The sequence below is a fragment of the Falco rusticolus genome, chromosome 12, assembly GCF_015220075.1.
Source record: "Falco rusticolus isolate bFalRus1 chromosome 12, bFalRus1.pri, whole genome shotgun sequence".
NCBI classification, from domain to species: Eukaryota; Metazoa; Chordata; class Aves; order Falconiformes; family Falconidae; genus Falco; species Falco rusticolus.
In genome coordinates, this window is record NC_051198.1 from 29,172,639 (window position 1) to 29,187,948 (window position 15,310).

The following is a 15,310-nucleotide window of genomic DNA, read 5'->3' on the forward strand; positions in this document are numbered from 1 at the left end:
GCCCTGGATGGTATTTGGATGAGAACAGTACTACGGTGCCTATGTTTGAGTTCATTCAGTGTTTGGGAGAGATGAATAAAATAGTGTGATTTCAACTCTGCTCTAGGTCCTGTTTACTGCTTGCTTATTTGCAGACCATTTTAGGCAATATCCTTGTGTCCAGGGCTTAGGTTTTCTGTTTGGTAAGAAAACAAAAGAGGAGTTTTGCCCTTAATATAAGAAAAAAGTTCCTGTCTCCTAAAGAGAGCTGGGAAGCCTGAAAAGAGGGGAGTGCAACAGATTTTTCTCCTTTCTTGGAAGAAAATTTGGTTTGTTGGAATTATTCTTTCTGCTCATCATCATGTCTGAACAGCAACGTATTTCATTAAGATTATAAGTTCCAAAGAGATTTTTAGATGTATTTGTGCTCTTTTAATCCTGCTGGGAACACAGATAAATTCTTAATGTCCTTCCTGCTGTTAGCAATACCTGTTTGAAACCTCTTCCTGTGAGGGTCAGGTGGTGTTGATGAGAATGAAGCTACAAAATGGAAACGAGGGAGTTGGGACTACAAGCTTTATCCAGTTTTGTATCATCCACGAATTTGCTGTGGGTATACTTGGTCCCTTCATCCAGGTCATTCTAAGTTGAACAGAACTGGACCCAGTCAGAGATGGCATTTGACTTTGACAGCTTGCAGTCTGACTACTTGTAACAGTTCTTATGTTCAGGCAAATACTCAGGAAAAGTTTCAATGCCACTTTCGTGCATGTTCTTTAATTCTGTTTTCTCATCCATATCAATAGTACAGTAATTTTCTCTAGATAGCCATTATAAATTAACTTCTAAGGCCCATTGCTTGAGTACTGATTGATCAGCAAACAGTCATTTTGGTGAGATCTGTGTAGTGTGTAAAGCAGATGGACCACATTTGTGATGCATGCGAGTATCTTCTAATTTTCACATCAAAGAACATACATGCGCATACCAAATTTCTTGCTACAACGATACAGTCAAGCAAAAGTTTGAGGTAAATCAGAATGTTTGCTGCTGTTCTCCTTTTTCTTAAATTCTAGTGTAAGGTAGCTGCTGCTGAAGTTTAGGAATTAAAATGTGCTTGCTTTGAATAGGGAAGAGTAGCTATCACTTTCCTGGAATAGGGGTAAAAATGGGGAAAACCCATGAAGAAATAAAATACTGTGCCAGGTGAAGAGCAGTGCTGCGTGTTATCAATGTATGTTTTGGATTCTTTTTGGCAAAGCTGTACCTTTTTCTGTATTCAGCTTTATATGTCTGTCAAAGCAGAAGAAGGGGAGACTGTTGGCTGATGCTTAGCCCAAAACTCAGTGTAGTATCAGTTGATGATTTCCAATTGCCTATTGGGATAAAATTCCATTTCTAAGACCAAAATTTTAGGGTTTTTTTCTTCATCTGGAATATAGGCAATTTAGGTTGAATCTTGTATTCTGTTTTCACCTGTTCTGAGGGGCAGGTACCCAGTGTCACATTGATTGAGTGGATTTAGATTTGTGGGGTACCAGGGTAGGTTGTTTGGGGTGGTTTATTTTTTTCTTGTTTGCTTGGGGGTTTTTTTGTTTGTTTTTTTTTTTTTTTAAATGATCAGGCATGTTGGACTTAGCAGTAATTTTCTCTTAAGCCCCCCAATAGGCCTGTAGGTCTGCAACTCATAGATGACTGTAACTCCTGTGTATATAAAGACTCATTTGAAAATCAACACTTGGAGCTAGCATCTCTCTATTTTAAATCACTTTAATTACAGCTGCTTGGCACAGATAGTTGTGTGGTCTGTTTCAATCTGAAATAATTAAGCCCAGTAATTCCAACCCCCACTGTTTCCTGCAAATTGTACTTCCAATTATCTCAATCTCATTTCATCTCCTTTGCAGACAGTAATGCACAGAGATAAACAGATAGCATAACTAGATTTTGGGATGGTTTAGCTCATCCTTGTCACTTGGCTATCAAGTCATGTCAAGACATTGATAGAAACAAATGCCTTGGGAATGATTCATTGTGCTTCGTATAAGTTTCTGTAAAAGGTTCAGTAGGAAATCATTGGTACATCTCCCAGAGAGAGACACTGGAAGAACTGTATTTTTGCCCCTGTCTCCACAGCATGATACAGCTCAGTCTCAAGGAATCGGAACACATCAGCATGGATCAAGCTACCTAAAGGTAGAACTAGTTTCAGATGTCTCAACATCTGGTTAGTTACATCAGAGTGCTCCGCTCACTTGGCATGCTCAGCATCTTGTGTCACAAAAATCATTGGCCTTGTGAATAGGGATAGACGGTGAGGTGGCGGTGTTTGATACTGAGTTATTCAGGGTAAAAGATTGGAGGTCTGGTTTGCAAGGAATTGAAAAAGGATGCTTAACTGGATAATAGTGGCAGGTGAAATTTAGCGTGGACTGTTTGAAATGAGGTGGTGGGAGTAACAGAGTTGGCATATATAAGGACAGATTCTGAGCTGGCTGTAATCACCTAAGCTGATTATGGGGTAAGAATAGAGCTGGGAAAACATCAGCTCAGTAGCAGTCGCAAAGTAAATGCAATGTTGGGACTTACTGGGAAGAGAACAGAAAATAAGAACAATATGCTGTGGTATAAATGTGTGGGGCAGCTGTATCTAGAATACAGCATTCTGTTCTGGTTCCCATGCATCAAAAAATTATTTAGTACAGCTGGGAAAGTTATTAAAAGAATGGAAACATGGATGATCTAAAGTATGTAGTGGCTGTCTTTTAGGAACACTTAAATTAACTAGGGCTGCCCTGCCCTGCAAGAGACATCTGAAAGAATACAAGGCAGAGTTTTGTAAAAATCACAGAATTTTATAAAATATGTGTAAAGGTTTATAAACTCCCAAGTCTCTCTAAAACACCAAACGGATGAGTACAGAAAGAATATTCATTATTTCTTCTAATGCAGAATTGACTAGTATCAGATTAAATTAGTAGATGTCAGGTTCAAAACAAAAGGAGATCCTTCAGTATATAACAGTAAAACTGTGGAACTTTTCTCCACAGGGTATTTTTGGTGCTAAAACCTTCTGTGGGTATGCAAATTGACAAGATATGTGCGTGGAAGAAGAACAGTTACAGCTATTAGATTCTCAAGTATACTTTTTCTGGCTCAGAGTCCTGAAGGCCAGGGGTGGGGAAGTACAACATTTTGCTCGCTCTATGTCCATGTTTCTTTCCTATATATCTACACCTGTCCGTTTTCAGAGCCAGATGTCTGAAGTTAATGGATCTTTGGTCTGTGCTGGTAGAATTGGTGTGGTGGTGTGAGTCCCCCTCACCTCCCAGCCCAGTTGTTTCTTCCCTTTGAAAAAGTAGAGAAATGCACTGAGGGTTGCAGGCCAATTTGGAGAGGCAGAGAAAAGGTGCTATTTAAACATGTAATATTATTTGCTATTCTGTTAAAGCTTTGTAAATAGTATGAAATCATGCAAAAATATTGGGTATTTGGTATGAAGAACTGCAGGACTGTCTGTTTTTAGAAGGCTGTGGAAGGAAGGCTATCGAGGTACTTTGCGGGGAGGGGGTGGGGAGTGGGTTGAAAATTTTGTGCTAAAATGTTTCGCTCTCCTCCATTCCCCGCCATCTTATAAGTGGACCAGTGGGTGATGGAACCACTACTGTATCTGCCAGCTGGGCCTTGCACGCTACGTGAAGATCTGCTGGACCTACTAATATTTCCAAGTCAAACTTATGTAACTTTCTGCAGAATCAGAGATTTAAGGTTAAAACTCCACTGATGTGCAAAGATTGATAGGAAAACCTCCAGCGCTGGGATCTGAATCAAGCCTGTATGAACTGTAATGAGTAGGCAATCCATTGTGAATTACTAGACTTCTTTTCTTTTAATTCATGAATAAGCAAAAAGATGCTATGAAAAATTCAAGCATTCTGCAACACTGACTGCATTTATTTATTTTGACAAGTGTGATTAATTCTTAATTATTTATGATCCTTCATAATAGATTATACCAGCAAATGTACTGCAGTCTATTGTAATGAAATCCAAGGAACTGGAGATCTTGCAACTGGGCATTATTTCCTAAGGAGGCAGGTTAGACAACCCATTTTGTGGTTAGGATGGCAGAGTCTGTAGACCAAGGAAGTTACACTTTGCAGCTGTGTGGATGTATGGATTTTGTCATGCTCAAGTCAGAGTGTCATTTGCCTTTGATAAACCTGAGATGGGTCAAATGAGTTATAAATTCTGTGCTTCTCAACTCTTTGGTTCAAACCCAGGGTTTTCTGTGCTATGGGGGCCTCTAGGATACAGCTCTGAGTATCCTAATGTGGTTTAACATCCATCAGAAAGTGTGCCTTGACAGAATTCATCTCTCCTGCTACCTCGTTGCAGTGCTTGTATCTTCCTTCTGGCTTTCCTTCCTTCTTTCCTGCTTTCCTTCCTTCTCCACTGGTTCAGCTTCCTGTCAGCAACATTGCATTGCTGTGTTGCCGGTGGACGTGTGGAGGGCAGTAATTGTGGTCTGTCACCTGGGAGCACAGTTGTGCTTTCCTTCAGACTCAAATTTTACAAGGAAGAGGAAGAGAGAAACCACTAGTAGAAACTTAATCTTGTGTATTTAAGAAGGAGGGACCAGCCGCAGCTGGACCCAAAAGAAGTACACACAAACTGGATCCACATCTGTGCTTGATCAAGTGTCAGTGTGATCTGTTTCCAACCGTAAATACAGATTTAAACTTAAGAAGGATTAGAGGCTTGACCACTCCTGACTATGGTGATGCAAGCAGGTTGCGTGCCTCTCTTTTAAATCTTGTGATTCTAGATAAAGTGAGTGAATTTCTGCTTCTGTTATCTGAAGATTTCAGGACCATGAAAATATGCAGCTACCTGATAAAAATTTCAGAGATAAGTTGGGGCAGTATGACCACCATTTCAAACAAGAGTCAAGTAATAAGCCACCCTGCCAATGTGAACACCAATTGAGACAACTCCTTAATGGAAAATGTAGATTAAACTTTAATGAGGGATGGCAGGGAAAGTGGGAGATGAATGAGGACAGTGTCCTAACGAGCCACTGATTAGTTGAAAAGCTTTTACATAAGTTCTAAAATAAGAAGTATCTGCACATTGCATTAATGTGGTTTTTATTTTTGTAATTATTACTAAAGAAACGGAGCAAGGCTAAGGTACCGAGCATATTAGCAAATGGGAGATAATGAACTGAAGATTATAACATGGCTGTTGACTTTAATTTATGATTCCTCAGACAAAGAAGAATGAGGCAGATAATAAATACTGTTTTGTTTCAGATTATCACTTTATTAACAAAACAGTAGAGTATAAATCAATGCGGGTTTGCAAGAAGTAAGTAGTTGAGAAGTTATTTTTCATGTAGAACTATTAAGAAGAAAAACACTTGTAACACAATTCCACTAAAAATTGGGGAGAAAAACTTATTTCTGAAAAGATAGCTATTTACCTGGGGAAAGAATAAAGGGTAAAGAGTGTAGCTGGGCTTATGCTGGACAGACAAAAATCTTCCCTCTACATTAATCCTTAAGACTGGTTTGAGGATACACCTTGATCTCATAGAATTGATCTATCTTATGTGTCTTTTAAACAAGAAGTCAGGCTATTTCTTCTTTTCTTTAGTAAATCATTACATGGAGTTTGAGGTTTTGACAGAATGGGTCTGAAAAAAGCCCAGAATTGTATTCTCAGGAGAATTTCTGTTTTTGAAGAAAAGTGGTTTTGAACCTATCACAAATTTTAACAAAAAACTTTATTTTTGTTGTTTATTGCCCCCCTCTTTTTAATGCTGGAGAACAATCTGGAATGTCCTAGTCTGCAAAGATTCAGTCCAGATGGTTGAATAGTCCTTAAAAAGATACTGCTATGGTATGATGCCACCTTAGTGTTATTAAGTATTATTTATTCAGATAAGCTATAGGTATTCCATGAAGATTTGTAAACTTCACGCTTTTATTTAGCCAAAGCGGGATTCGGTTTTCTGGTAGTTATTTTCCTCTTTAAGATTTAGCCATTGAGTCTGTGGAAAAAACTCAGTTGAAGGATCAGCTACTTACCACAAGTAGAATAGTAGAAGAATTAAGTGAGATCTGGAAGCAACACATGGACTGAAAATTTTTTATGGATCTTATTGTGAACGAGAGATTTATGGATTTGTAGGGAAGACTATCAAGTTCTTTGTAAATAGAGAGGTTTTAAAAATAAAATATATTATTTACAGTGAATAGTTCTGTCTGTTCTAGTTCATTTAAATTTTGATACTTGGCAACATGTACATATCAAGTGTTACAACACAGTCCCATAGGAATTTATACAACATTAATACACTAAACGCAAACCAAACTTTCTTCCAGAGTCTATTGGGCTGTGAAGAAATAATAATAATAAAAAACCAGACTTTTTATAATGGTCAGATTCCAGCTTATACTCTGACAGTACAAGAAATGGACCAGGTGTTCTCAGCGTTTTGCAGCTTGCTCTTCTCATTAGTACTACACTTGTGCTTTGTTATTGCAAAATTATTTCCCTTTAATGAGCCTGCTATAAAGAGGCAAATTATTGTCTCACTGTAGGACAGTGTTTGTTTATAGATTAGGTATGTATTTATATGGACTGTGGATAAGCACATGGGTTTGTTGATTTTAGAAATCTTATTTGTTCATTCCTTAATTCAGTGAAGACTTGCATGCAAACTCAACATGAGGCATTCTGTTCCCCAAGCTGAAAAAGAAAAATTAATTTCAGTGTGCATCAGATGTTAGTATGGTCTAATGGCTTGCTGCATGCCTGTGACTAATGTACTTCAACAAGTATATCAGAAAAGGCATAGACAATGAAGAATAAATGGGTTGTAAAATGGTCTCTTTCTCACTCCTAGAGACGCTTTCTCCTTGGTGAGATGAGAGGCATATTAAAAGGACAGCTGGAGGGAAGCATAACCTGCTTTTGCCTGTGTTTGACCTTTTTATAGGAAAAGACTACTGGATTAACACACGTTTATTATTTTTTTCCTCTGTGATGTAGGGGCAGTGTTATTTATCCCCAAATGCTTGTGTACATCCATGCATATGTTGTGTTTGGGAGTTTTTAATTGAACTTTTCAAATATAGAAAACTCATATTTATGCAAAGAATAGTCAATTAACTAAAAAATTGTTATTTGATAGTTTTATTTTTTTTCACTTGCCTGCTACCTCTATTTTCTGTGTATTTTGTTACCGTGCCAGTGACAGCTCATGCATATGGCTCTGTATGTAAAAATACAATGTATGATAAAGGAGTATGAGCAAGCCACTTGGCCGCATATTTCCACTCCTTACCAACCATAACCTAATTAAATCTGTTGCCAATTACTACAATAACCTGTGCTTCTTTAGCAATTTACCTATAAGGCTCTGAGAATGCCTTACTGAATAAGGCACTTCGTATGGTTTTAAAGAGTTGGGAGAAGTGTTCTCCATGTCATCAAAGAGAAACTAAAGCACAGTGTGGTTAAATCAATAGCCCAAGGTGGGTTGTGCTCCTAGCTATGCCAAAATTCTGGTACCTTAACCTGTACTAACTGCTAGGTGCCTGTTGCTCTACAGTATTTTTGTCATGAAGTTGGCTCAGCCCACTTATAATAAAAAGACATCATCATATGGGATTTTCTACAGAACTGTTCTGTGAGGTTATGTTCAAAGCATCAGTAAATTGACGAGAACTGGAATATTTTTGCTATTGTTCTTCGCATCAGTGGTAATGTGTCTGTTGTGTTGCAGTAGCTATCTTACACACCTATGCTTGACTGAATTAAGAGTCACAGAACTCTGAAAGCTGAGAGGTTTTACTGCTGTGACTCTTGCCAAGAGCAAAGCACAACTAATTAAACAGCTTTGGAACTGGGATAGAGAAAATATCATGATTCAGTCAGGATCTTAGGGCAGGCTAAGCTAAACCCAAGTACAGTTTGACCACTTTGCGTAATCTAGAGAAGTAAATTTGGGTAAGGAAAGATAAAATAGATTTTTGTTACTTCTGTCCTTGGTTTTCTGGTTAAATTTGTGTTGTTTTGGATGGATATGTTGGTACTAATGGTTGCATGGTATCTCATCTTTGGGAAGACACAATTACATGTACTACTTCAGAGGTGTTGCAAGTATTCCCCAGACACGCCTTCAGAGGTTAAATCTTACTCTCAGGAATTGTTAATGTTGGAGCTGACCAAAGTAGTTTCATTTACCTTTACCTTGAAGGGGAAGAGGACCTGTGAGTTTAGCTGTATAATCCTCAACTTTTCTCTTATAGCAGCTTGAACTGGGCATGCTTAATTTATCCTATTCAAAGTAACCGAAGAATGTTGCAGTGTTAAAGATACTGAATGAGAATGGGTTTGTATCTTTAAAAAAATATTTTTCTTAATACCATGCGATGCCTGTTTAGGTAGCCCCAAGCAACTTGCCTAGATTCTAATGAATAATCATCCATTCAATTATGAGTTAGAAGCTATCCCTGAAGTTTCATCAGTTTTCTTTGTTTGCTTTTTTTGAGAGCACAGTGATTAAACAGATGGTATAATGTATGAACATGAGAATGGCCATCCTGGGAGAGCAGGAAAGGGAAGTAAATTTATGGCCAGATTTGCCAGAATGTTCTCTCGCTCTCCAGACCTGCGTGTATCAGAGATTGTGCACTGAGGGGAGCAATAGAGTATAGCCCTCCATATAGACCCCATTCCTATGTTGAGCAACACTGCCTTTCCATGCAGTGAATGACACTGTGCATCCCTCTCCTTGTAAAGAAATCACTTTCTCTAAGGCCTGGTAAGTCCCTTTAGTCTCAGTGGCAGTCTTTCTTGTCTATCAAATGCAAGCAATCTAGAAATGCTTGACCTTTGTCTTTCACCTTCCCTAAATAAACAGAATGTAAAAAAGATAAATACAAGTGATTCTCTTTTTTTAAAATGAAAAAAGACTATTAAAAAAAATAATAATTCATTTTGGCTCAATATGAATGGCTCGTATCACTTGCAAACCCAGATGGAAGTCAGCTTTGTTAGCTGAATGCTCCAGTGTCAAGAGATGAGAGAAGCAAGCACCACCTAATTGTAAATGGCATTTCCTTAAGAATTCAAGAAGTGTGATAGTGGGCTTTTAGCCATTGTTCTACGTTTTTACTTCTTCCTATTCTGTGGCTGTGAGCAGATCTTCCCACTCTTCTCACACAGTGAGAGGCTGTCTTTCTAAATTATCTGCTGTAAACACAAGTAAACAAGACGATGAGTAGACTTCTCCAGATTTGAAGAGGTGTGCAAACAGCAGAACCAGAAGGCTTGTTGCTTGCCATTGCCTGTGTTAAAAATAATAAACTTGATGCAGGAGAGAACTACAGTAACTCTGTATGTTGCTTTTAGTGTGGGTCATCTTGATGCTTTTGTGTGCTTCCAGTGGGAAAGTGGAAAGGTCAGGCAATGAAGGGAAGCATTTTGCTGCGTACCACAGCTAGTCATCTCTGGCAGTCATTTGGAACCTTGCAAGGCACATAAACAGGATAATAAAGGTTAGATCAGAACTCCTTTTCACCTGTCACAGTAATTTTGTTTATCAGAGAAAAGCCTAAGCTGCAGAACTCCACTATTGATTTTAAGCAGCTGAAGGTTCAAGGATGTTCTTGTTTCAAGGTGTTTTTTCAGAGCACTGAAGGAGATAAAAAGGCCATGTTAAAACAACATTATGATGCAGGTTTAATTCCACTCAGTCTTTTTCCTGAAGGTGTGAAAGTGTTTGGGGAGGAGGCAGAGGATGGTTTATATTTGACTGCCCTAGAAAATTACAGCTTTTCAGGCTGCCAACTGTGGATGGGGCAGGCTCTGCCTGCCTGAGTTGATCCTGCATGTCAGCAAGGTCACTTCTTCACAGGTGAAAGTTTACAGAGCTTGGAATTTTATGTACTGAACTCTCTTAGATTGGGGGAAAAGGAAAAGTTATTCTGTTAGCCACACTGCCTAATTACACACTAGTGCAAAACCATTTAAATTCTGTACTTGTTGGTTTATCTATCCAGCTGGCTAAGGGCAATATATTTAGTCTTGTCATGTAATGTTCAAATCAAGATTCCTGAAGAATTAACAGTTTAAACAATTTAATTAATCTTTGTTTTATCATCAATTAAGGGTTAAAAAAAAGAGTCCTAGAATAAGATACTGTAAACTATGATGGCTTCCACCTAAACTAATGACCTTTCCAAAGACTAACCAAGCCAAAGCAGTATCTGTTAAGCAAGAGCAGATTGTAAAAACAACTACTTAGTAAAGATGACAAACTATTTGCAATTAATGGCAACAGCTGAGTGAACAGAAACAATTAACATTTTTAATAGCAATTTTCTTTAGAGACATTTATTTAAGTATGAATACTCGTGTAGTGTAGGTAGCTGGCTGTTTCATCCATCCCTGGAGAAAAGTGAATAGAGGTGTAGAAGGAGTTTTAGCTTTGCTGAAGGAATTGATCACCTGTTTAGAGAAAAGAAAATCTGGATCACAGTTACCTGTAAACATCATGAAGAAGTAGTAGTGATCAGAATGGCTTTGAGGCGAAGGATGACTAAAATGTCCTCCAAGACTTTTCAAGGTTGCTGTTTGACCTGCTGCAGGCGGTTCTGTCTGTAGGCAGCATGCAGAATGAATGGTTAACAGTAGGTGTTTGCTGGCCAAGGGGCTCAAGTGATTTTTGTCGTGAATTGAATATGGACTTCTGGAATATTTGTGGTGCTTGGATTCAGAGTGTTATTCTTGATTGCCTTAAAAATCAAGGAAAACTCAAGAACTAAAAGTTAAAAAGTTGGCTGTATAGAAATTGAATTTGGGCTTCTATTAACACTAAACCTCCTGTTCCATTGTACAGCAGGCATTTGCCAGGATGCGGTGACAGGACTAAAGGGTATTTCACTGCAGATGAAACTTTGGGGATCAGCATTCAGGTTTTCCTTGTAGTGATGAGAAATCCAATTGCAAAGTCATATTTAATCTATGGAATTAAATCTATGGAAAAGACTCACATTACAGACAACAGTTTTAACTGCTCTCTACTATGTGTTTGGTTTTTTTAAAATCTGAATGTTTAAATGATACATTTCAGAGTACTTTGTGGGTGGGCAGGTGAATGTATTGCATTAGAGGTATGAATTGATTGCATTCAATGTTACAGCCGGTAACTCTTGGGGAGGGTGGGGCATCAAAGAATTACCCTGAGTGTGAAGCTGTTAATGGGCGTTGCAGCAGGAATGATCTAAATTACTTGCAAAAATTAACTTGTTGATTGCTTGGTACACTACTTTTATCAGCAAGCCAAACTTTTTTTTTTTAAAATGAAACTGAGTTACTGAATCATTTCTTGTTGCTAAAACAACTATTCATAATACTGACTGCAGAAACTTTAGTGAACTACAGATTACCCTTTCACTCTTGTAGTGTAATCAAAGCCTTGTTCTGTTTTTGGTTGCATTTTCTGAAAAGCATCATCCGATTCCCTCCTCTGATCTTTAACAGGTATTGTCCTCTTTTTCTCCTTTGAAAGCATCTTGGGTTTGCTGGATGAAGGGATACAAACCGCAGGAAGTGGCATTTTGCTAGCCCAGGTGTATTTGGAATGGGCCTGTTTGAGAAATTGCTGAAGTAGCTCCCAGTTTCTCATCATTTGGCTAAAAGATCATGTTAAGCTGAAGTCTGGGATGTTCCTTGGCACCTGACACTGTCATGAGGCCATACAGATGTGTATGGTGTCGCTGGCAGCCTTGCTGCAGGTGAGAGCAAGCATAGTGACAGCTTTTTCTTCTTTTTTTCTTTTTTTTTTTTAACATGGGTGCAATGCCTTTCTTAACTTAGAGATGCCAGCTGGGGTGGTAGCATAAGGAAGCAATGTTGCACCACTTTCTCCCATCTCTGTATACTTGAGGAAAATGAGTGCTTGTTATGTGCGTGGATGTTCCACACTTCCTGCGTGGGATCAGGGACAGAAGAAAGGCTGGAGTGAGGTTTGTTTCTGCACAGGGTGTTTCTGAGTGTGATCTCCAGCTAATCATCACTGATCCCTTACAGAGCTAGTGATAGACCAGCAACTTAGCCCAACGGCAGCTTGACAGCCTGTACTGCCAGCTTGTGAAACAGGTTCAGGAGGGAAGTAACATATTTTGCAAACTCTTTTGCAGTTTGGAAAATGAATGAAAGGATTGGTGGGACTCACCATTTTTATATTTTTTTTTCTGGAATTTAAACCTAAGCCAATGGCATATAGCTCAGGGAGGGGAAGACTAGGAGAGTAGCAAAGGGGGTGCGTCATGTAGAAACATAGCATATCTGGTTACTGGAAAAACTCTGCTGTAGGGCTCAGTCCTGCTGAGGGCCAGTATCTGCTGTGTGACAATAAAATACACAAAGAACTTCTCTGTATTTCTTAGGACTACTCAAATACTTAGAGCATGTGCTTAAGGGGTTTGTTAGGTTGAAATACATGGCTTGCTTCTTTGCAATGTGGTGTTCACAGAACGTGTTGTCTGTTTGATACCGTATCATCTCTGCTACGGAGACCTGTGCTTTGGTCACCACAGAACATATTGATAGAAGGAGAATGACTTGTCACTGGCCCCAACACGATGGTGTTCCTACTCCTTTTCGGGTGGAGATAAGGATTTCTCCCCTGCACCACCTTTGGTCTACAAAGTACTAGCAGTGAGACGAGGAGATAATTGATCACCTTTTCCATATTACCAGATGGCTCTTTAATTGATGAGAACCTTTTTACAATCACTTTTTTAAAAAGAAAAAATATTGCTTTAGAGGAATTTTCCCTTAATTGACAGCAACTTAATGAGGGGTTGTGACTTTGTAATCGATTTTCATTATTGTGTAGTTAATAGTGCTAAAAATAACAACTTCAACTTTGATATTGGATGATTGATTTGTGAAGCCACTTGTAAATAATTGATCTTTTATTCCCTAATGGTTTTTCTGTTAATGCTTTTTAAAATAAAGAGAAAAAAATTCAGGGAAACATACCAGTAGCTAAGGCAGATAATATAATGTGTCATAGGAACCACTGCTGCCATAGCTGGGTTTCTATAAGCTAAGAGCTCTATGTTTTAATAATTAAACCACGAAATTGGAAGTCAGGATTTCTAGGTGTTTTTCCCATTCTATCACTGACTCAGTAGGACTATGATCACATACTGCAGCCATTTTGTCCCTCAGTTTGCCAATAAGCAAGACTTTAAAATAGTCAGCAGACTGTCAAAATGTTGAAATGCTAATAAGGATCAGTTCTGGTAAGACTATTTTACAAAGACAGAGTAGAAAACTGCATCATCCTGTTATTTTAAGAATACATGTGCTCAGTTTACAGATGACAAGATCACTTTTTTCCTGTGCTGGTGACTGTCAATCCAAAAGACCATTTTCTTCTGGATTTTTTTCCCTGTTGTCAATAACACTAGAGGGTCTCTGACTAAGACCTTTGTGTAGCCTGCACTTCTGTTGAATCCTAACTGAGAGTTTTAATATTTGAAGTGGAGGAGCACCCTTCTTCATTCCCAGAAGCTGTCAGCCTTGTGGCATCGGAGATTTAAATTACATGTTAGAACAAGCCTGTTTGCTTGCATGTATATTAAATGAGGTGAGAAAGAACAAACCTTTTCAGATCGTTGTTTAGAGTAGGGCCACATCCTGTATCTCTGCTAAGTACTTTGAGTTCCTTCAGAGGGAAGGTGCTATAAGTTAACATTACTGCTCTGTGTGTAAGTGATAGTGGGTCGATGACAGTAATGGGACGGTGAAAATGGATTATCATTAATGTCAGCAAATACAGTTTTAACAATGTTAAACCCATATCTTTGTGAAACTAAATGAGATTTCTCCTAACACAGCTACTTATTTGTATTCACTATGCATTGCACAGAGTACCTCACTATTCTTAAAGCAACTACCAATCACCACGAGGAGTCAAGCAGACGCTGCATTCTCCATAATTACAAGCAATTTTCCAATTGAATTATCCCATGATTTAATTCCTTAGCTTGCATCTGGAGAGCATCAGCAATGTGCAGCTGTTTTGGCTTTGAGAATTAATTGTTGCTAAATGCATTAAGAATGGTCTTGCTGTAATGATCTCAGAAAAGAGTTAAATCCCAGTTCACTTCTGGATTAAACTTTTACTTATTTCGGGTTCTTCTGACTCAACATCATGATACGGGCGATGGGTTTAGTAGCATTTGTCTTGGGTAGTTGTGAATCTTAATTCAAAGTAAACATGTTGAGTCACTGAATTGAAATCATATTACAATGAAACACGAAGTTTAATAGAACCATGCTGTAGTCAGTAAAGGCTGGAGGGCTGGAGATTAATAATAAATTATGTTAGTTGATACTGCTGGTATGACTGCATAGCTATGGTTTGCAAATGAAAAAGATGGTAACTTTGTAAAGTACCCAGTGAAATAAGTATAACTTTTCACATCACAGGGTTCTCTAGGCAGGCCAGGTACTTCAAATATATAAAGAGCGTCTTAGTCATTTGTCCTCGAGGGGACATGCAGACTGTATGTAGACTGGGAGTAGCATGTGGGTTTTTTCTGAAACTAGAAAAAGAAATAGTAGGAATATTGAGAGCTTTGTGAGGCTGAGATTATCATCAGGGCTTTCCATAGTCTGTTAGATTCCAGTGAGAACAGATTTTTTTTTTTTTTATCGAAAGTCTCAAATTCTCTTTTTATTCTTTTTTTCATTAAGTATGAAGACTGTAGCCAGGGGATTTAAGAATCCTAAAATACAGTCGTGTATTTGCATAACTCCTGTAGGTTAATGAGAACATTCTTGAACTGTACTTAGTTAAACAATGATATGAAGATGTGGAACTTGTAAAGCATGCATTAAGTTTCTAGCTTTGACTTGTGTGACCTTTAGATTAGTTATATAACATCTAGGCCACTGTTGTAAACAAATACGTTTTGTGAATTGTTGTTATAAGGTAAGGTTGATATACTCAGTTGAACTGGTTTTGCTGTGTTAATTCAGGTAGCAAAAAAAGTCTAGGTTTTTAGCAAGAAAATGTTACTGTTAAATGAATATGGTTTAAAAGATATCCATCCTCAGATAGTTATTTATCCAAAGCTCTGGAACATAATTATGTGGCTAAATATATATATAAAAAAAAATCTGCTGGTTTAAGAGTTTTGAGATCCTGCAAGTCCTGTTCATGTGAAATGTGCAATGTGTATGATTAACTCCTCTGAAAGCTTGGCTGTTTTCATCCTGGTATTTGGAGAAGTTT

At 38.2% G+C, this 15,310-nt stretch overlaps 1 protein-coding gene across 1 annotated transcript in view; it reads left to right on the forward strand.

Moving 5' to 3' along the window:
• ALK (ALK receptor tyrosine kinase) overlaps positions 1-15,310 on the forward strand; it is a 322,686-nt gene that overhangs the window by 94,819 nt on the left and 212,557 nt on the right.